Source organism: Salvia splendens, chromosome 7, assembly GCF_004379255.2.
Source record: "Salvia splendens isolate huo1 chromosome 7, SspV2, whole genome shotgun sequence".
Lineage (NCBI taxonomy): Eukaryota > Viridiplantae > Streptophyta > Magnoliopsida > Lamiales > Lamiaceae > Salvia > Salvia splendens.
In genome coordinates, this window is record NC_056038.1 from 31,927,735 (window position 1) to 31,951,621 (window position 23,887).

At 39.5% G+C, this 23,887-nt stretch overlaps 1 pseudogene; it reads left to right on the top strand.

Annotated features, from left to right (window-relative positions):
• The first annotated feature begins 8,541 nt into the window (after window positions 1-8,541).
• Window positions 8,542-22,150, top strand: LOC121742225 (annotated as a pseudogene).
• The last annotated feature ends 1,737 nt before the right edge of the window (window positions 22,151-23,887 follow it).

Below are 23,887 nucleotides of genomic sequence, written 5' to 3' on the forward strand. Positions count from 1 at the left end.
AGGAGATGAGGGTTTAAGCCCTTCCCAAACTATTTATTTTTAATAAATTTCTACTGTAAAATTTTTCAAAATTTTAAAAAACTCTCTTTAGCCCTTCCCAAATTCATATCTTTGGGGTTTAATGGGAAAGAGATTTAGTAGGAAGGAGGGGCTGAAAAATAAAATTACAGAGAGAACTTCTTGGAACAATGGCCGCAGTCGCATAAAATTGGAATGAGGAAGAAGATGAAATAAATAAAACCTCTTAAACTTAAATGAATATAATATTAATAGTTGAAAAGGTAAATCCTTGCTCCTTGCTTAAATGGTGACATGTTTTAACTTTTAGCTCTACAAATATTATGAACTACGTTTTAAACACTTTTTAAATTGTTTCCTAAATTTGACACTTCGTTTTTATTCAAAACGAGAATTACAACTTGTAATTTGGTGAGTTGAGGTCAATTTTTTCGTTTTCTTTTGCCATTCTCTCCATTTCTTAAAAATAAATCTTTAGAACGCAAAATTAACCTAGTTAAAAAAGGAACAGAAAAAGTAACGAAATTAATATTAAAGGATCGTTGGATCCATTTCCCGAGTAGAGAGTTTCTATTTCTAGAAAAAAAATTAAAAAGAAAATATCTATTTTTAGAAAAATGAAGGTAGTAGTTTACAAAATCAGTGTATTAGATAATTATGCATTTTTATGTATTAGATATTTATTATTTTAGCAAAATAAACATAACTAGAATATGAATTGTATTATTCTATTCGTTAAACTTGTGTTGGATTAATTTTATGTACTCCATCCGTCCCAAGGTAATATTTATGCATTTTTATCATTTGTTTCCATCCGTCCCAAAGTAGTTGGGATATTTTGTTGGCACATGATTTCAGACATTGATGTGTTAAAAGATTAAAGTGGAGAGAGTAAAGTAAAAGGGGGAATAAAGTAAGATAAATGAAGAGAGTAAAGTATGAGAGATGACGAGACAAAAAAACAGTCTCATTTGTGGATATAATGAGTTTTAATGATAAATTAATAAAATAAAAGAGAAATAGATTAAGTAGGTAAAGTAAAAGAGATTGAAAGAAAATTAAATAAAAATATGAGAAAGAAACTTTCCATATTTAGAAACGGACTAATAGATAGTACAAAATAACAAAATGAGACTATTTTTCACGGACGAAAAGGAGTATCAAAAATTTTAGTAAAGCCCCTGCCAAAGTTTATTCATGTGTCCGCCACTGCTTCCAAGAAGGGTTCGACGCTATTGGCCGTCCCAGTCACACGACGCTCCAGAAATGTACTGCAGCAATCCGTCAGCTTGCTACTGAACAAACGGTGGATTTGTTCGACGAATACCTGCACATTGGGGAAAACACTGGGAGACTGTGTTTGATGAACTTCTGCAAAGGCGTCCGGGCAGCCTTTACCGACGAATTTCTCTGGAAGCCAAGCACCGCATATTGTCAGTTTATGTTCCGACTTCACGAACAAGTGCACAGATTCACAGGGATGCTTGGCAGCGTCGATTGCATGCATTGGCAATGGAAGAATTGTCATGTGGCGTAGAGGGGGTCATACCCGAGCGGCCACAAAGGCACCCATCCCAACGTTATACTTGAGGCCGTTGCCGACTACATACTATGGATTTGGCATGCGTATTTCAGGGTCCCAGGATAGAACAACGACGTCAACGTGCTCAACCAATCCGACCTCTTCAGCGAAGTTTTAAATGGTAAAGCACCGGCCATCAACTTCATCGCTAACAACTGCCAGTATAAAATGGGGTACTATCTTGCCGACGGCATTTATCCGAAGTGGCCAACCTTCGTGAAGACGTTCAACAGGCCGATGAACGAAAAACAGACTCTTTTTGTGCATAAGCAAGAAGCTGCTCGCAAGGAGTGGAAGCATACTGGCTCCAAGCCTTTCCGATTCCCGGGACAGTCATTGAGAAGCTCATTGGGATTACCCATACTTTTCTTTAGGGGAAGAAGTATGGTCAAGTTGCATGGGATGATGTTTGCAAGCCGAAAAAGGAAGGGGGTTTGGGAGTCAGAAACCTCAAGGCTTGGAATTCGGCACTTCATGCCAAGACCCTCTGGAACATTCACTCGAAGAAGGACTCCATCTGGATTCGATGGATTCATGCAGAATACATCAGGAATAATTCTATCTGGGATTGGACGGCGCACAAGAAGAACGACTCTATGCTCATAAAGAAGCTCTTGTCCATCCGGGATGGGATGTTGGACAGATGCACTCGCGACGAGATCACAACACTCTGGAGTACTTAGTTCGCGGGAAAAGGGGTTCACAAGGCATATGAGTGGTTTAGGCCGAGAGGTGAGAGACGATTCTGGGCTAAGTATGTTTGGAATGACTTTGTCCATCCTAAGTACTCGTTCATTACTTGGCTCGCACTTCGAGGATGCCTTTTCACATGGGATCGCCTCCACTTCTTGGAGAACTTGGACCCTACCTGTCAGCTTTGTCGTTGGGAGGAGGAATCAACAGACCATCTCTTCTTCAAATGCCCGAAGACTTGGGCTGTTTGGGGAAAGATCATGTTGTGGCTTGGCATCGTGAGGAGATCGACGACGATCAGGAGTATTATCAAATGGGTAGGACGGCAGATCAGAGGTTACAGATTGTTCAGATGGAGAAGAGGATTGCACTCATGGCTTCATTGGCGATCATTTGGAGAACGCGGAACAAGATTATCTTTGATGGGAAGACATGGGATGCAGTTAGGGTCATCTTTGAGATCAAAGAAGCTACCTACAACATCCTGTATTCACATTTCCCACACGAGCAGGTCCTTCTACACCTTCCAGACAGATGATGGTGTTCACGTCTTTCGGATGTTTTGTCTTCGACACACTTTTGAGTCACTCATCATGGTACTCTTTTTCCCCTTGGGGAGTTTTTATCCCATGGGGTTTTATCTCCAAGGGGTTTTAACGTGGCCCGTCCACTCCGGGTTTCGATGGGTGACGTGAACTGGGGTCGTTCTTATTGGGGCATTGCTCCTTGCTTTGTGTTTCTTGGTCTTATTTACCATGTCATCCTAGCCGATTTGTGGCTTTTCACTTGTGCTTTCCTCGGGGATGCCCGAGTGTATGATGTAAACAAGAGTTTCAGTTTTACTTAATTTATTTATTCATCAAAAAAAAAGAGAGAGCGTTTGAGGTTCTCCAAGCTCGATTCAACATTATCAAACTATCGGCTCGTACGTGATTTATGGAGAATATGGTCAACAACATGTATACGTGCATAATCTTGCACAACATGATTATCGCCGACGAAGGACCTGAGTCGAGAAATTGGTTCAACCTGAAACCCCGGGAAGCTCTACCTCAAGTAGTCTGCCTCGCAATGGAGTGCATCCGTCTTTGCAAGAGCGACTGTGTGTTCGGGCAAGGACACGTGATTCTACCGCCCACTCCCAACTCCGGGAGAATCTAATGGAGGACACTTGGGCAAAATTTGGCAACCGGTAGACGCACATGATCGTCATTAGACAACTTCTTTTGTTTCTCTGAGTTTTAAGATTTTGAATTTAGAGAGAGTGAGCGGAAGATTTTTAATTATTTATTTTTTATTTTTTAGGATTTTAATATGTTTTTTTTAGAATTTCAAGTTGTAATTTTATTTTATTTAATAAAGTGTGTTTTCATTAATTGAATTTGTTGGAAATAAAAATAAAAAATGAAATTGAATGAATAGTTAAATGATGAGATAGTTAAGAGATGGAGGGATGCAAGTGTTGTCTTTTAGTTAAGAGATGGGGTGAAAAATACAGTAGGGCCCATGAATAGTGAAGAGATGAGACGGTTAATAGACATGGATGACGTAAGGATTAATTACATTTGTGAGAAACATTGTTTTTAGTTTTTAGGCGTCCACCGAGAAAATGTACAGTCATTTGCCATGAAAAAAAGTTTAGTGTCAAAGTTTGTTTGAAAAAAAAATAGTTCATACCATTGTGATAGTTTTAAAAAAATGAATAAAAATTCTATTTCATTAAAATACTATGAATGATTATTTTATCTAAATTTTATTATAAATTTTTTAATAACCGTGGATATTTTCAAGAATAAAATTAATTACATAATTTTTAATACAATATATATATAAGGAAAACTTGTAATAGTATAATTTTCCTCCTATAATTATAAATAGGGTCAAATTAATCATAGAAGTATGTAATTAATGATGCTACTAATTCTAAATAATTTTGGTCTTATCCTATTCAAATTTGAAGAGTATATTTGCATATACAACTTTTGTCAATTTATTTTTACTCATTCTTAAATAGGTGTATTTAATAAATACATTAACACAAAGGTAATAAAGTACATACTAAAAATATAAATTTAATTAAAACTAAAATATAATACAATTACAATTTCAACCTCATTATGGCATCACCATTATGTCAAAAAAATTATTTTCCATAATCAAAATTGAATATTGAGTGAATAAGGTGTTTTGCTTCTTGGCTCTTAGCAAAGACACGATTTTTAAGGCGATCCGAGAATGTGGTCGCGTGGTATTCGGTAGAAGTGGGTTCTAACTTCTACGGAATGAGACAGCCTACCAGCACTCCATTGCAAGCCAAAAAGGAGCACCCACTACGCGTCCCGCGCCCGGCTCGCGTTTCGTTCCGGAGGGACGGAATCGCCGGTGGACGCGTTGCAGCGACACGTTCCGTCCCTAGCCCGTCTCCATGTCGTCCTGTAGCCCGCGAATGCGCGACGTCGCGCCACGCGACTTGGCGACGTGGCGAGCGCCCGATGCATGCGTGACGCCCACTCGCTGGCCCGTGAGTGGGAGTCGTCACGGATGACGCAATAATTCATTTTTAAAAAAAAATTCAAATTTTAATAAAAAAAATCAAACGGTAATGTTACCGTTTTGTTTTTTTATTTTCAATTTTTTTATTTCTTTACTTTATAAATAATCCTATTTCATACTCATTTCACACACAAACACACATCTATTTCTCTCAAATCCTCTCTATATCCACTCCAATTTCCATCTCAAATCAACTCAAACTAATGGATCATTTTGAGCAAATGCGTCAAATAATGGAATAATCACTTGGAGAAGATCGACGGCGGGAGGCGGAGGAAGCCGCGCCGCCCCCACGACGCTCCCGGACGTACATCCATCATAACCGGGAGGAAGCCGCCGCAAGGTTAGTACGCGACTACTTCTGCGATAACCTGATTTGGGGAGATACCTACTTCCGTCGCCGTTTTCGCATGAGTAAACCGCTATTTCTCCACATCGCGAATACTTTGGCGGCCCGGGAGGGTTCGACGCGGTCGGCCGTCCCAGCCACACGACACTGCAGAAATGTACTGCAGTAATCCGTCAGCTTGCGACTGGACAAACTGCCGACATGTTCAACGAACACCTCCACATCGGAGACACCACTGGGCGCACGTGCTTGCTCAAATTCTGCAAAGGCGTCCGGGCAGCCTTCACCGACGATGATTTTTAAATAACGATGATTTTTATACTTTTTCTTCTCCAAATTTGTAGCCAATAACAGTACAAGTTAAATAAAATAAAAGTAGGGAGATTGTGCTTAGTTGCTCACAGATTCAAATTACCAACAGAGAATCCTACAAACTCAACTTCAATTTCAATATTTTATTTAATTATTTAGGTGTAACACAACTACCATGGGTGTTCAAGAGAGAATGAGATGACCTTTACGGTCGACCAAAACTTAGTTAAGATTAAAACCAATGATAACTCAATACTTAATATCAGAAAATCAATTGAGTTGTGGCAGGTGGAGAACATAGAGCAGATAACCATTGCAAGCTTCCAACAGAGCACAAAGCATTCAAGAAAGACAAGATCGAATGTAGCGGGGACAGCTCCGAAGGAATGTACATAACTACCTTCATATGCATGAGGTATACTTGTTGTGATATAACTACTCACACTTTCAGTAATTCACCTAATAAATGCACAACACACACTCAAAATTATTCAAAATTGCTCTTCCTCTGCTCTAACACATGTCCAATTCTCGTTTTCATTGCTCCCCCGGTTTGAATTGCAACTGTCAAAGTTTTCGGTTTGAATTGCAACTGTCAAAGTTTTCGGTTTGAATTGCAACTGTCAAAGTTTTCGCCATGGATGCGGCTGCACAGCTCCACGATGGTGCCTTTCTCCGGCGCAATCGAGCTAAACTTATTGCTTGTGCTCCATCCGGCACTAAACCAGGCAATGTCGATGTCGTCGGAGCTGTTCTCCATCAATTCATCGACGTGTAATCTCAATTTCATAACTGACCGATTTTCCTGCAAAGCAACCTCTAAACCTCTATCAAAACCTCTCGCAGCCTCTGCCTTTCCGGCACCGCCAGCCGCCGGCCATGTCTCCTCCTCCGGTGACCCATCTATCTCAATTTCGTCTTCCTCTCAACCTCTATAGCTCTCTCTCTCTCTACTTCTACCTCGATCCCCAATCCCCAGCCAACGCCGCTGCCTTAATCCGTCGGTCACCGTCAGGCACAACACCGCCTGCCTCTTCGTTGTCCCCGAAACTCGACCCCCACCTCAACACCGTGAGTCATCCCCGTCGTTGCTGCGCGCAGTGGTTGACTACCCGCCAATGGCCAACCTAACACCCCAAGTGCCTTAATTGTAGAGAGAGAAAAGTGGGTTGAGTTTGGGAATATAGGAAGAAATGCGTATAATGCATAATATTTAATCTTCTAAAATTACCCTTTCGTCAATATAAAAATCAGAATATGTAATTATTAATAATCATTAGATGTGATGAATGAGTGGATAGATTTGATCTCTGATTCAGTTTTTAAAATTGGTTCGACATTGATCAGAACTCTTTAAAATCATCTCTTCAAATTTGCAAAATACTACTTCTAATATAAAAAAATTTGAATTGACTTACCTCAATGGAGAATTTTATTTAATATTCAAAACTAATACAACAGATTATTTATCGTTTGAGTATGCTTAAAAATTGATAAAATACTAATTTTTAAATTTATTCATCTAATATTCATTGACAACAAATTATTTTATTATGAAAAAACTTTTAAAATTTTAAATTATAATATGACTATAGGTATATATTCTTAATATTTTAATGTACAAGATATCAATGACTAAAGGAATTATATTAGACTAAAGGCCAATTTTGGTCCTTAACATATTGCGATTTTTTGATTTTGGTGTAAAACATTCTCTTTTGAATTATTCGGTCTCTCACAAATAAAAACAAGTCACATTTGATCCATTTTTTACGGTTCCGTCAAATTTTTGACGGAAATTCCCCCTCCAGCATCTCTGCCGCCAAGCTCCACCGTACCATCACCTTCGCTCCTCCTCCTCCCTCACCAAATCAATCCAGCTCACTGCCACCGCACCATGCTCCTACCTCCTTCTCCAACACGATTTCTCCTTCACATGCGGCTAGCCGCCGGTCCTCGCCGCCTACACACTGCTGCCGCACTGCCCCTCCCCAAGCTCCGCCAAAATCGTCCTCGAGTGGACGGCGACGTGCAAGGGCAGGCAATTCGACCGCATCCTCAACTTCGTCAGCCCAGGCACCCCCTGGCGCCGCCTATTCCCCGACGACCTCTGCTCCTCCGCCCCCCACGGCGTCGTCTGCGACTTCTTCTACACCCCCGCCATACCTCGCACGTCACCGAGCTCAGCTTCGGATATGTCTCCGACTACACCCCCAACCCCCCCAACCCTAACTCCACCCTCACCCCGCAATTCCTCGTTAGAGGAGCTGATCTTCATCGAGATCGGCAGAGCCGAAGGTCTCCTCGTGAGGTTTAGGTCAAATTTTAGGGTTTCCGTCAAATTTTAACGGAACCGTCCAAAATGGACCAAATGTGGCCCGTTTTTATTTGTGAGGGACAGAATAATTCAAAAGATAATGTTTTGGACAAAAATAAAAAAATCGCAATATGTTAAGGACCAAAATGAGCCTTTAGTCATTATATTATGACTATATTTATATAAAAAAATCGGGACGTCCGTGCTCTTGCGCAATAGCGAACAAGAGCACGGACTAAAGGTAGGACAACAGGTGTTTTCGGGCATGGACGAGCGCTCGTCCTACTTCGGGACGTCCTACCTTTCGTTCTACTTTAATCCTTATTGCAACGGACACCCCACATACTAACCGCTAGTCCTATCCGCATAGAGATGCCTACGGTTCGGAACCGCCGGTTCCGATTTTGGAAATTGTTGAACCGGAACCGAACCGAACCGCGAGGGTGTTTTGCGGTTATGGTTCCAAAACCTGCGGTTAAGGTTACAGTTCGGAACCGCCGGTTTTCCTGTGATTTTTGGCGATTGCGGCACGGTTTCACGATTTTCCGACGGTTTTTCGCGGTTCCGGCACGGTTTCGATTCTGAAATTTTGGAACCTGAACCGAACCCCGGTTCCAAAATGACGATTCGGTTTGATTTAAATCTCACAGTTCCGATTCGGAACCGAACCGCCGATTACGGTTCCACAGTTAATCGCCCAACCGAAAACTTTGGACATCTCTATATCTGCATGCTCTTAGCCATATTTCGCACACCAATTGAAGAAAACTCGTTTGATTTTGTGCTTCTCTTGCTGTTTTTCTGAAGACGGTTTGAATAAATCCTCTCGCTGCTAAAGGAATTGGAGTTCGAGGTGAGTTTGTTCCGCTGAATTCACTGAATTTAAGATTCCGCAGTAGAGCTCCTGAATCTGTTTGATTTTTTTAAAAAATTTCTGAGATCTGAAAACCTAACCCTTTCTCAAAGTGCTTTGCAATTTGCGTTTTTCCGTGAATTTTAGTCCCTGCTCTGGAAAACATTTTTGAAGCTATAGCAGTCGGCTTTGCGTTGCGTGTCTCAGCATTCTGTTTTCATACTTGCGATAATTTATTTTACGTTGAGGGGAATTGACATGTATACTTTGCGTTGCGTGTCTCAAATGTTACGGGGGTGTATGTGTCGTCGAATTCATGTGAGTGTGTGTATCTACGATTATGAATTAATTTATGTCATTATCTTCTTTCATTCCTTTCGTTTGCTAGAGATTTCTATTTATGTAAATGAGCTGATTTCGTTTTGTGTCATTTTGTTTTGGTTATTTGATTTCTTTATTTTCATTCCTTTTGTGACATTTCGTTTTAGTCAATTGGGTGCCATTCGAGTCAGCAGATTTCTTTACTTTCATTCCTTGTGGCATCTTGTTTTGCAATCAATTGCGGCTTTTTTGGGGTGGAATTAGAGGACCTCTTGAGCTGTTGAAGCTTAAGGTAGGTTAATTTTGCTGTTTATTTCGTACTCGAGATGTAATGGCGCATTTACAATTAGTTTTCTGTGACGAAGAATGTAAATAGTGTGGTCGAGTGTAATGTGTTTTTCTGTAGAAATTCAGCTTGGTCTATGAGTTTGCTTAAATCTTTATAGTGATTTTTGGACGTGTGTCTAAGTGTGTGGGCTGGGATACTACTTCTCAAATCTTCTAATCTGAACCAGCTTCCCTTTTTTTTTTTTGCAAAATTCCTATCTCTAAAATTTGTCTGTCTGAATGATTGTTGACTGAATTTGTTTGGATATTTGTGCCTTAGGTTGTGAGCTCATTGTTTTTGCTCGAGTGACTGTGCTGCAAATTTTAACCTCCAAGCAAACATGAGTGTTGTTGGTTTTGATTTTGGAAATCAGAGCTGTGTTGTTGCCGTTGCAAGGCAAGGAGGTATTGTTGCAGTGCCTAATGATGAATCAAAGCTGAAAACTCCTTCACTTGTATCCTTTGGAGACAAACAGCGGTTCATAGGGACAGCAGCAACCGCATCATGTCTGATGAATCCAAAAAATACAATATCTCAAATAAAGAGGCTGATAGGATGCAAATTTTCTGATCCAGAGCTGCAACGTGATCTAGAGTCATTGCCTTTCTCGGTAACTGAAGGGCCTGATGGTTATCCCTTAATACATGTTCAGTATTTGGGAGAAAATAAGATGTTTACACCTACCCAGGCATTGGGAATGCTGTTTTCCAATTTGAAGAGCATTGCAGAAAAGAACTTAAATGCAGAAGTTGTAGATTGTTGCATTGGAATACCTGTTTATTTCACTGATATCCAGAGGAGGGCTGTGATTGATGCAGCCACAATTGCTGGTTTACACCCTCTCAGCCTTATTCACGAGACTGATGCTATTGCTTTGGCCTATGGTTACTGGGAGACTGATCTTGGAGAAAATGAAGTAATGAATGTCGCTTTTGTTGATGCAGGGCATGCAAGTTTGCAAGTATGTATTGCTGCATTCAAGAAAGGTCAGCTAAAAATTTTGGCTCACTCTTTTGATCGTTCCCTGGGTGGAAGAGATTTTGATCAAGCTCTTTACCAACATTTTGCTGCAAAATTCAAGGTTGAATATAAGTTTGATGTTTATCAGAATGAAGCGACTTGTCAAAGGCTCCGTGATTGTTGTGAAAGGGTGAAGAAGATTCTCGGTGCTAATCCTGAAGTTGTAAGTGTCTATATCAAGATAGAGGAGTTTGAACAAATTAGCACCTCAATTCCGGAGCGTGTGAAGAAGCCGCTGGAAAAGGCTCTAGCAGATGCTGGACTAACGATTCAGAATATACACTCAGTTGAAGTAGTAGGCTCAGGCTCCTGAGTCCCTGGTATGATTAAGATCTTGACTGAGTTCTTCGGGATGGAGCCCAGGTGTACAATGAATGCAAGTTTATGTGTTGCCAAAGGCTGTGCTTTAAAATGTGGTATTCTTAGTCCTACATTTAAAACTATGGAATTCCAGGTGCATTTTCATTCCTATCTTGGCTTTTTCTTTTAATGTAGTTATAGTTATACTTATATCTTCTTGTTTTATAACCGCAAACACTGGCATATAAGTTACTTGGCTCTAATGTTTTATCTTCTACGTTCATGTAATCCATTGTTCAAAATAATATACTTCTGAATTAGTCTCCTAGCATTAGCTGTGACATAAATGCTGAAATATACCCTTCCGTGTGCAGGTCAACGAGAGATTCCCATTCCCCATTTCTCTGACATGGAAAACTCCCGATGGCGATACACAAAACAGAGCAGGTGGTGAGAATCTGCAGACCAGCATTGTATTCCCCAAGGGAAGCCCAATACCTAGCATGAAAATTTTGACGTTCTATATGTCTGAGACCTTCACATTAGATGTACAATATGCTGATGTCAGTGAATTGCAAGCTCCTGCAGAGATCAGCCGTTATACGGTAAGTTTGCTATGCAAATTTGTTTTGATCCAACAATCAACAGTCTGTAGAATGTAGCCCCACCACTTACTCAGCATCTATTTTCCTTTGTATTGGCACATTGACTGCAGATTGGACCTTTCCAGTCCACAAATGGTCAGAAGGCAAAACTGGAAGTTACAGTGCATCTTAATCTTCATGGTATTGTGTCTGTTGAATCTGCAACTGTAAGCTCTTGGCCAAATTTTGTCTCTCATCCTATCTGCTGAGTTTAAGGCATCTCATTATTTTTGCCTTTGATGCCAGTTTATATGCCTATAATAAGACAACTTTGGTTATGGAAAGTCTTAGTTTTCTTCATTAGCATTATAGTTTATTATCCACGAATGTCATAACTCTTATCTGTTTTTCCCACGAATGATGCATGTTGTCAGTTGTGTAAAATTGTATTATTCCATATGATTTAACATTTTGGATTATCCTAGAATTAATTTAAGGATACAGGTTTTTGGGATTGTTTTGCAGTTTGACTTTTGTCAAAAGATAACATGTAGTATAAGGTGGTAGAAACAATAAGTTAGGGGTTTATTAGATTTTTCATTCAATGAATATGATTTATTCTGTAAGTGGAATGACATATAAGTGGGAATCAACCATTTATCTTTGGTTTTATGTTAAATTAGGACTCCTTAACTTATACGCTTATGAATTTTAGTGTGTGAACGTGGCTGGACGGCCAACAATAAGGGCTACCCGGTGTGACCAAGGGGTGCCACCAAAGATGTGAGCCCAATGGTCAACATATAGATTGATCATGGAGGGTCTTGCATTGGGTTATCCCTGTGGTCTGTGCTGTCTATGGATGTCTGGTTCAAAGGGAAGGATACCAATCCCTGGTTGTAACCACATGAAATTGTGGAATGACATATAAGTGGGAGTCAACCCTTTACCTTGTATGGTAGGCCTTGTATTTATGCTAGGACTCCATAGCTTATATGCTTATCAGTATAAGATAATGACTTGATCATTATGGGGATAAACTTAGACTTGAAGGGAAGGACAAATTGCTAGTGTTAGTTGTTTTGGTAATAAAGGAACTTGTCTTTGGTTGCTTAAATTATTGGCAGAAGGTCACTGAGCTATCTATTTATCTGGCTTTACGAGCTGTTTCTTTTATGTGCTATTTACATTATTATTTGTGAAAATTGACTTTCCTCAAAAAACATGATGGTCGCTAATGAAACAGCTGCTTGAAGAAGAGGAAGTAGATGTTCCATTTATTAAAGAGTCTGACAACGAGCCAGCTAAGATGGAGACTAATGAGCTTCCTGCTGACCCTGATCCACCAAGTGCTGTGGATGTAAATATGCAGGATTCAAAAACTGGAGCTCCTGCAGCTGTAAATGGCATGCCGGAGTTAGGAGATGAGCCCATTCAGATGGAAACCAAGGTCAAGATAATTTTCCTGCTTATATTGAAATACTATGATTTTTAAAATAATTTATGCATATGTTCCTATAAATGTACTTTTCTCTCTGTAGAGTGTAAAGTATTTCCCCACCGATGACTTTGGAATGCCTGTTTTTGGTTCTTTCTCTTGGTGTCACTTATCTGTTCACTATTTTTTATTTTACCTCAGTCTTTTTTCTCATGTTCCCTTTACATAGAATATTGGCTTCTAAACTAGTAGATTTGCATTTAAGTCGAGTTAATGTATATATAGCATGTTTTTAATATTGTAGGGATTGTGTTTTGAGTGGTCCTTGTTCATTTCCTTTTCTTGTATGCCTTTTCTTTTGGTATTTGTGTTTGTCCTGGACTAGACTACTAGTAATATCACCATAGTAATGCTCATCAGGTGGATGCTATGAGGAAGAAGGTTAACAAGAAAACAGTGCCTGTGTCAGAAGTTGTATTTGGAGCTCTTGCTGCTCCAGATGTACAAAAAGCTGTGGAGGAGGAGTTGGAGATGGCTTTGCAGGATCGAGTTATGAAGGAAACCAACGACATGAAGAATGCTGTCAAATCTTATGCTTATGATATGAGGATTAAAGTACGTCAAAGGTCATCTGATCTTGTACTGCGAGTCACCTTAATGATTTATCTGAACTATTTTTACTGTCTTTGCAGCTTCATGGTAAGTATCATGATTACTGCGAGAGCAATTGATTACCAGTCTCCAGGAGGTAGAAGAGTGGTTATCTGGGGATGGTAAAGATGAAACCAAAGATGTATATGTTGCCAAGCTGGAGGAGCTCAAGAAGGTAAAATCTGAAGCTCCTTATGTCACGTTTGCTGTTTTTGCTTCTTACTTTACCAGACGGTTTGTTAACTAGTACTCCAAAACCTTGCAGCAAGGTGATCCTATAGAGGAGAGCTACAAGGAGCACACGGAGAGGGCAGCTAGGTATGACCAGATGTTTAGCCTTGCTTATTACATCAATAGTTACAGGGAGGCAGCAATATCCACTCATCCCATATATGACCATATTGATGCGGCGGAGAAGCAAAAGGTATATAGTCTGCCATATGCGCTCACAGTGCACTATATTACATAAATCTCACCAAGGCTCCCATCGGTACATGAAATTGGAATTAAATTGAATTGAATTAAGAATTGTACGGAATTGAATATGAAAGAATCTACATATAATTCAATTTCAGATCCTTTGTCCGGTAAATATGATATAATTGATAATTAACTAAATTTGAAGAAATTGTGCAATGTGTGTGCAGTGTGTGTTTAGTGTGTCTGCACTGTGTGTAGTAGTGTGTGAAGGTATCTAATTTTATACTACTAACAATTTGTCATTCCAGTTACCTACTTTTGATATGGAATTCAATTTGTGGGAATTCCAAATTGTTAGAAAATATAATGCGAAAAATAAAAGATTATTGCGGAAAGTAAAAGATGGAGAGAATTTTAAAGACTACATTGTGAATGACTTGTATTCTGTTCTCTCCATGGTTACACAACTATATATAGACTCTAATTCTAACTAAACATGGAAAATATATTCTAATTATACTAATATCCTTTTTATTTGATTTTCCACAATCTTCATTGATTTCCTTCTTTATTCTTGCCATATCTTCATCCATTGCCTTCTTGTTCTCCAATTAATTAATTTCCTTATTCCAACACTCCCCCTCAAGTTGAGTGTCGACTTTTTCAGCACTTAACTTGCACGATCTTTAGTTTGATATATAGTTTATACTCGTATTTAAGAGTTCTTCAATTTCCATTGACAGTTTATGCTCGTATCATAGAGCTTCTTCAATTCATCATTGATAGTTTATACTCGTATCAAAGAGTTATTTTTTCTTCATTGAAAGTTTAGACTCGTTTCAAGGTGTTCAAATTTCTGTTGACATTTTTAACTCATGTCAAGGAGCCAATCTAGACAGTTTTAACTCGTGTCCGGGAGCTTGTCTAAACAGTTTTTACTCATATTTAGGAGCTATCTTAGATAGTTTTAACTCATATCTAGGAGCCATCTTAGACAGTTTTGACTCGTGTCGAGGAGCTAATTCTGACAGTTTTGGCTCGTGTCGAGGAGCTAATTCTAACAGTTTTGACTCTTGTCGAGGAGCTAATTCTGACAGTTTTGACTCTTGTCGAGGAGCTCATTTAGACAGTTTTTGCTCGTATCTAGGAGCCAATCTAGACCATTCTCAGTCCATTCCAAACTCAAACTATGAGTCCATTATTTTCTTTTCTTTTCTTCTCTCCAGTATTCACGTATTACTTCTTGCCCTCTTGGCGACTCCATCTCTTCCGGCAGGGTATTGTCTCCCCCCTCTGCCGGATAATTCTTCGACTGTTTTTCCCTTCCGGGTTGTCTTGCTACCAATCTTTCCTGGCTCCACCGACATGTGGGTGCGCCTTTGCAGCTTACTCGCCCTCTCATTATCGGTCATCTTTGGCCTTCAGGCCATTATAGATTTGGAGAGGAGTTGTTCGGTCGCATTCTTCCTCTCCCCCTCGGCCGGACAAACTGTGAACTTCTACTTTCTTTTCTTAACTTGATCGAGGAGAGGTGTCGGGCATGCAGCCACCTTTCCGTTCTCCAACAGGGCCGATATGGCCTCTTTGGTTTCACCTTCTTTCTAACTCCAACTACTTGTCTGTTTATCGGCATTCTCTCTCCCTCTCGCTGCGCAGACGTTGGCTGCTCCGCCTTCGTCTTCGGGAATTTACGCACACAAGGCTTTCACACACTCAAACAGATCACACACACACTCACTGTTGTATGAGATCACACAATGCAGAAAACACACACTCACACTTTGAGTATTGAAGATGATAATCTTGGAGAGAAAACTGGAAAACTCTTTATTGATTAAACTCTACTCTAAACTACATACACGGTGAGCTATTTAAAGCTCCATAATCACGTAGCAACTGCTACTAACTAACTACAAGAAGAATCAAGAAAGCAAGAAGAATAACCGCTACATCTCAGCTAACTAACTGCTGCTCCAACGGCTAGTTCGGCTAGGTTGCTTCTACCTTCTCGGTTCAAGACCGAACTCCTTCTTCGGCTCAATACCGAACTCCTTCTCGGCTTACAACCGAACTCTTCCTTCTCGGCTCATTCCAGCTCAACGCCGAGCTTCCTTACCGAGCTTCCATACCGGGCTTCCATACCGAGCTTCTTTACCGCTGAGCTTACCGACTTCTGCCTTCTTCTTCTTCTCGGCTAGTTCCAGGCTAGTCCCAGCTCGGTAAGCCGAGCTTACCGAACTCCTTTCTAGCCGAGCTTCTTCCAACTGAAATGAGCACTCCATTATTACAATTCTCCACCTGAGGGCTCATCTCAGTTCTTGCACAAACATTGATCCATTTCTTGCAATGGTCAAACTTGTCTCTACCTAGAGACTTCGTTAGCATGTCAGCCGGATTGTGCAAGGTGTTAATCTTAATCACCTTCACTCTCCCCTTTTCAATCTGTATTCAGCTTGGATTTGTCCACCAAAATCCATGTTTTGTTCTTGAATAAAGACTCTATTTCCTCATTCATGGCTTCAATCCATCTTTCTCTATCTTTACTCTGCATAGCTTCTTTATATGTGAGTGGATCTGCACCATCAATACCTTCAGCTGCACACAGAGCATAATACACAACATCAGAGAACTTTGTTGGTGGCCTTGTTTCTCTTCTAACTCTGTCCCTTGCAAGCTGATAGTCCCTGATAGAGTCTGATATAGACTCACTAGCCTGGTTGCCCTGAGTTGGAGCCTCATCTTTATCTGAATCAGACTCACTCCCTGAGTCAATGACTCCACCTGCTCCTAGGCCAACCCCCACAGGCTCCACCTTGAAGAAATCACCCTCATCTTCATTGGAGTCCGGCTTATCTTTCAGGAATGGCATCTGATCCTCCAAGAACACCACATCCCTACTCACCAAGACCTTCTGCTTACCGGGCTCAATACACCAGAGCCTATACCCCTTAACACCTCTCTGATACCCCAGCAAGATACATTTCAGAGCCCTAGCTTCAAGCTTACTTTGCCTAGCATGAGCATAGGCTGCACACCCAAACACCTTGTATTTTGAGTAGTCACTGTGAGCTCCATACCACATGTAATCAGGAGTTTCAGATTTCAGGGCAGTAGATGGGCATTTATTTATGAGATAGGCTGCTGTATACACAGCCTCACCCCAGAATCTGCTGCTCAAACCAGACCCAAGAAGTAGGCACCTCACCCTCTCTAGGATTGTCCTATTCATCCTCTCCACAACACCATTTTGCTGAGGATTACCAGGAACAGTCCGGTGCCTCTTCATACCCTTCTCTTTACAAAACAGATCAAACTCAGCAGACAAGAACTCTAGGCCATTGTCTGTCCTTAAGCATTTAACACTTCTACCCTTCTCTAGCTCAACCTCCTTACACCATATCTTGAACTTTGTGAGTGTTTCAGATTTTTCTTTAAGAATATATACCCACAACTTCCTTGTATAGTCATCAATGATAGCTAGATAATACTTTCCTCCACCAATTGAACACACCGGTGAAGGCCCCCAAAGATCACTATGTATGTAGTCTAAAGGGGCTGTAGAAGAGTGAATACCTGTAGGATAGGGTGCCTTCTTAGCCTTTCCAAGTATACATTGCTCACAGGGGTCCATCTTGTTGAAATCTCCAGAGATCAGACCCTTCTTGATGAGTTCTTTCAAGCTTCCTTCGGCTGGGTGGCCCAATCTCTTGTGCCATAGCATTATGGAATCATCTGACACTGCATTGCTTTCTCCATCAACAGCCCTAGCCTTCAGATAATAGAGAATATGCTCTCTGTCAGCCTCCATCATCACTGCATCTCCAGATTTCACAAACAATTTTCCTTGACTCATCAATATGGTGAACCCTTTCTGTTCCAGCATTCCCAATGAGATGAGGTTCCTCTTTACATCTGGAATATACCTCACCCCAGTTAGGATCTTTATAGAGCCATCTTGTAGGCTTAGCTTTACCTTCCCTATTCCTTTGATCTGACAAATGTGGTTATTACCAAGAACAACCGTACCCGATGCTTCTTGAAGATCATGAAACCAGCTTCTATTGGGGCACATATGGAAGCTGCACCCCGAATCCATAATCCACCTATGACTGACCCCACTATCACTGATATTCATGAGTTGAGCCGGGGGATCAGCACTCTCCACACAATCAGATTGATTGTGTCCCTCTGAGGCCATCTTTCTCTTCCATGCATGACAATCTTTCTTCAAATGTCCAGGTTTCTTGCACCAATAGCAAGCTCTGGTTTCCTTCTGAGCATCTGAACTTGAGGGTTTAGGGCCCTCAAACTTCTTCTTGAAGTTCTGCTTCTTGAACTTCTTCACATTCAAGGCCTCTGCAGCTTGAACATTGGAGCTTGCAGAGCCTCTGTTGGCTGTCTTCTGGAGTTCTTTGGCCATCAAGGCTGAATAGACTTCTGCATAGGTGATAGGTTTATCTCTTCCATAGATAATTGCATCACTTAGCTGGTCATACGAGCTAGGCAAGGCATTCAATGTGAGAATGGCCTTATCCTCATCTGAGATCTTGACATCAACAGATCCCAGGTCATCAATGATCTTGTTGAACTCCTCTAGCTGCTCAATGATGGACCTATCTCCAGAAAAACTATAGGCATACAGCCTCTTCTTGAGATACAGCCGGTTAGCCAAGGATTTGGCCAAGTAAACTTCATCTAACTTGTCCAAGATCTCCACCGCAGTCTTGGCTTCTTGAACTTCCCTCAAGACCTTATCTCCAAGGCACAGAATCACTGCAGAATGTGCCTTGAGCTGCATCTCCTCCATCTTTGCCTGAGCTTTTTCATCAAGCACTGGAGCCTTTCCTTTCTCATCTGGTTTTGCAAGAACTGCCGCCAAGCCTTGTTGAATTAAGATCGCCTTCATCTTCATCTTCCACAGGCCATAATCATTCTTGCCTGTGAACTTCTCTGCATCAAGCCTTGCTGCCATCTCTGAAACCGTTTGATCCTCTGCAAATCAGCTTCAATATCCCATTCCCACAGACGGCGCCACTTGTTGGGATTTACGCACACAAGGCTTTCACACACTCAAACAGATCACACACACACTCACTGTTGTATGAGATCACACAATGCAGAAAACACACACACTCACACTTTGAGTATTGAAGATGATAATCTTGGAGAGAAAACTGGAAAACTCTTTATTGATTAAACTCTACTCTAAACTACATACACGGTGAGCTATTTAAAGCTCCATAATCACGTAGCAACTGCTACTAACTAACTACAAGAAGAATCAAGAAAGCAAGAAGAATAACCGCTACATCTCAGCTAACTAACTGCTGCTCCAACGGCTAGTTCGGCTAGGTTGCTTCTACCTTCTCGGTTCAAGACCGAACTCCTTCTTCGGCTCAATACCGAACTCCTTCTCGGCTTACAACCGAACTCTTCCTTCTCGGCTCATTCCAGCTCAACGCCGAGCTTCCTTACCGAGCTTCCATACCGAGCTTCCATACCGAGCTTCTTTACCGCTGAGCTTACCGACTTCTGCCTTCTTCTTCTTCTCGGCTAGTTCCAGGCTAGTCCCAGCTCGGTAAGCCGAGCTTACCGAACTCCTTTCTAGCCGAGCTTCTTCCAACTGAAATGAGCACTCCATTATTACAAGGGCAGATATGGCCTCTTTGGTTTCACCTTCTTTCTAACTCCAACTACTTGTCTGTTTATCGGCATTCTCTCTCCCTCTCGCTGCGCAGACGTTGGCTGCTCCGCCTTCGTCTTCGGGAATTATCTCCTTGATTCGGAGATTGAATCGTTTGGCAGTGACTGATATCTCCCCCTCTGCCAAACGCTTCATCCATTATAACATGAGTTCGCAGCCTCTAAAGGGTGCCACCTCTTCGGAAGTAGCTTCTCCTCTTTCGGTCGGCTTCTGCTCGTTTCTCCTTCACAAACCGTGAACTCCTTATCTTGACTGCTGTTATTTTCTCTTCGGCTGCAGTCAGCCTTCTTCTCCGGGGATGGCGACTCCTCCTTCTGATGAGCCGCCTCCTTCTGGTTTCTCGGTACTGTGGGTGGAACCATCCGGCAGTGGCACTACTCTCCCCCTCAGCCGGATGGTTCATTAAACAGGGTTGATCCCGTTGGTGCTGCTTTACCAACAAACTCGACAAACTTCACACCATGACTTCTTTTACCAAAGAAGAAGTCAATACCCTGATCCATCTGAGTAATTCTGATCGTATCTTTAGCTGCATCGTGCTTAAGGATAAGCTGCTCCAGGTAGAAAAATGTGTGCCTGTGAGGAACATGCCGTTGCAATTGTACTGCAGCAACCCACTGATCTGGATTAGCCTGAACCCTCGCACAAGATTCACACAACTGATCTTGTACGACATATTCAACAGTGTAAGCCTGTTCAAGTATTGCTCCATGAAGAACCTCTTTCTGAACCTTCAACTTGATTTTAATCCTCTTGGAATGAGGTTCTGTCCAAATGAACTCCGCATGCACCATTCGAACAGTGTTCAAATTCTTCAGCCTCTTGACACAGAATGTGAGCAGCTCTTTCGACTCAAGTTCGGCTTTGATCCAAGTCCTCGGAGGTTGCAGAAAGGAGTTACACTCAGGGCAAAATATGATGATAACATGCTTCTGAAGACCTTCTGTTATGTCAATTTCAGAGCGCAGACAGTTGGCACACGTATTTGCAGCATTCGGTTGCATCAATATGCCACACCTGCAGCATAAGACGCTGCCAATAGTCTGGGGCACAGTAAACATACCTACTCCCTGTGCCATAGCAAGCTTTTCTTGTGTTGGTGATGGGGAGCGTAGAGGAGGAAACGGACATCAGATTCTGTAGTATGCCGAGAGTGAAAAAGGGACGGCGTCGGAGAGCCGACGCAAACAGAAGAGAGGATTTTTTTTTGGTGGGGTTTTTTGGGTTTTTTTTTTAAAAATAGTGACAGTGATCAATCCCTATGATTGAACCTGCTCTGATACCATGTTAGAAAATATAATGCGAAAAATAAAAGATTATTGCGGAAAGTAAAAGATGGAGAGAATTTTAAAGACTACATTGTGAATGACTTGTATTCTGTTCTCTCCATGGTTACACAACTATATATAGACTCTAATTCTAACTAAACATGGAAAATATATTCTAATTATACTAATATCCTTTTTATTTGATTTTCCATAATCTTCATTGATTTCCTTCTTTATTCTTGCCATATCTTCATCCATTGCCTTCTTGTTCTCCAATTAATTAATTTCTTTATTCCAACACTCCCCCTCAAGTTGAGTGTCGACTTTTTCAGCACTTAACTTGCACGATCTTTAGTTTGATATATAGTTTATACTCGTATTTAAGTAATTTCCTTATTTTGCGCTATCAAACATTAGATTTGGAATTCAAGGTTCCAATTCTATTTCCGCAGACCCAATTCTATTGATACCAAACAGGAGCCTAATCAATGTTTTCAACTGCCAGGTTTTGAATGAATGTGCGGAAGCTGAAGCTTGGTTGAGAGGGAAAATACAAGAGGTGAAGGAAAAGTGTGAAGCCCTTGATAGGTACTGTACATATATTCCTTAAAGTAAAACTCCATCCTTTCCATTGGTACCAGCAACTAAAGACTTTCGGTTTTGCCTTGATCTTCTGAATTGAGTATCTGATAAGACCCAATATTCTCACAGGTTTTGCCGGCCAATAATGACGAAGCCAACGCCTACGCCAGCAAAACCAGCCACTCCTGAGCTAACCTCTCCAGCTCCATTCCAAGGCAGCGAGTCTCAACCTCAAGGGGCTAACAATGCTGGTTACGGCCCTGGCCAAGACACGGAAGCAGGGGTCGGACAAGAAGTGCCAGCAGCAGCAGCTGCAGAGTCCCATGGAAATGGACTAATCCGAGGGTTCCCAAAATGCGTGATGGTAGCTGTACCTATATTAAGCATACCCTAGGGATGAAATTTTATGAACAAAAATGACAATTTTGTTCACAAAATTCCATGCCTAGATGAGTTATCAACTCAACCAAATGGGCAAAATGGGAAATAATAAATGGAGAATGATTTCAAATGTGATCAATAATTTTCTAGAAACCTAATTGCATTTTTGTTCATAAAATTTCATCCCTAGATGAGTTATCAACTCTACCGAATGGGCAAAATGGGAAAAAATAAATGGAGAATGATTTCAAATGTGATCAATAATTTTCTAGAAACCTAATTGTTGTTCTCTCTTGTTAATTTTGTGTTCGACTTTATGGTTATGATTTTATGCTTGTTTTTGACAAAACGTTTTAGTTTTGGGAAAAGCTATACAACCACATTATGGACAACCAGAAGTGGGTTATGTATAAAAAACCGGTTAATTTACAATATCCGGTTCATTAAGAACTAAATTTACTTTTGTATCCTTTAAATAAATTTGCCGCCTTTTATTTTCCTTCCCCACAAGTGGCGCCTGTTTTTTTTTTGTCTTTCCCTCTCTCCCATTTATTTTTCCTTGATTCACGGTAAAGAAAATAATTGCAACTTTCACATTTATTTCCTACTATTAGATTCAGTTTGTAAAAAATATTCTGTTATTCGTATGATGAAAGATAATTGTGTAAAATTGTAGATACATAGTACTCTAATTACTGGAGTTCGGCCAGTTTTTTTTTCAACTGTTTTTATTAATTCTATTATTTATTATTAAATTGCTTTTAACATATTTAAAAATTCTAACATATAAATATTTTAATGGAGTTTGACCGGCTTTTTCTCAACTGATTTTATCAAATTCTTTATCAAAATATTGAAGTTCATAATAAAGTGGAGTGTCGACATGATATTCATATTATCAATTTAGATTGAATTATATAAATAGTTATTTTGTTTGATTTCATTTCATTTCTAGTTTTTAGTTTTTTTATGTTACAAGCAAAAAAAATTATTTTCATATGACAATTTGTTGTTATTCATTGTTTACATGTTCAATAAATAGTGAACATACATAGTTTGTTAATAATTATTTTTAGTTTGTTATTTATAACTAATGTATTACTAATTTTATCATATTATGTGATTTTGAGTCAATATGTTATGTACAAAAAAAGTTACTTAATAATAGTTATAATCAATTAGTTGGATGATATACTAAAAGTTAAGTATATATATGTGGTCAGTTTTATATTTTACAATTTCAATAATTATTTAATAGTATCATAGTTGATGGCCAATGATTATTCGCTCTTAATTTTTTTACTATGATTCTCATATATTTTATTTAATTATGTTTTGCGTTTTTTAAGCTAATATGCAAATATTTAAATAAAAACTTTCATATTTTTCTAAATTGTTACGAAATTATTAATTTATTTTAAGTTGGATTGAATTGATTTTTATTGTGGTTAAGATAGGTCAATTGAATCAAAAATAAAAATATCTCAATATTTTTTACTGAATTTCAGATTAAATGAATATAAGATTAATCTAAATTAAATTGAATCTAATATCCAACTTAATTGTTCAATTAAATTTAAGTCATGTTGAATTTAAAATTAAACTCAATTGTTTAATTGAATCAAATATTCAGCTATATAGTTCAATTCAAATTAAATACTATCAAATTTTGACATTAGTCGTAATTGAGATATAATGTTACTAATATATAGTTCAATTAGTGAAATATTTTTATCCGACTATCTGGTTAGTACGAGAAATACTATGACATAAGTTTTGATTGAAATCTAATGTTGTAAAACAGATAGATCAATTAGTGATTTGATTAAATGACAATGTGATTGATATCTAATAATGGTGATTTATTATCATCCAATCTTTGGACTTATTAGAGAAATCTTAATGATATATTATTTGTTTACCTAAATAATTTTAATTTACTTTAGTTCTAATATCACAACAAATAAATAGATCAAATAGTAAATATTCTCATCGAGAAATTCTAATGACTTAGTATTGATTGAGATATAATGTTGCAAAATAGAAAAATTAAAATTAGCTTTTTATTCTTATCCAACCTTTTAATTTATTAGACAAATCTTAATGACATTATTGTTTGATTAAATTAATTTTTAATATACTTAAGATATAGTAATCATTGTTTGATTAAATTAATTTTTAATATACTTAAGATATAGTAATCAGTTATTTAT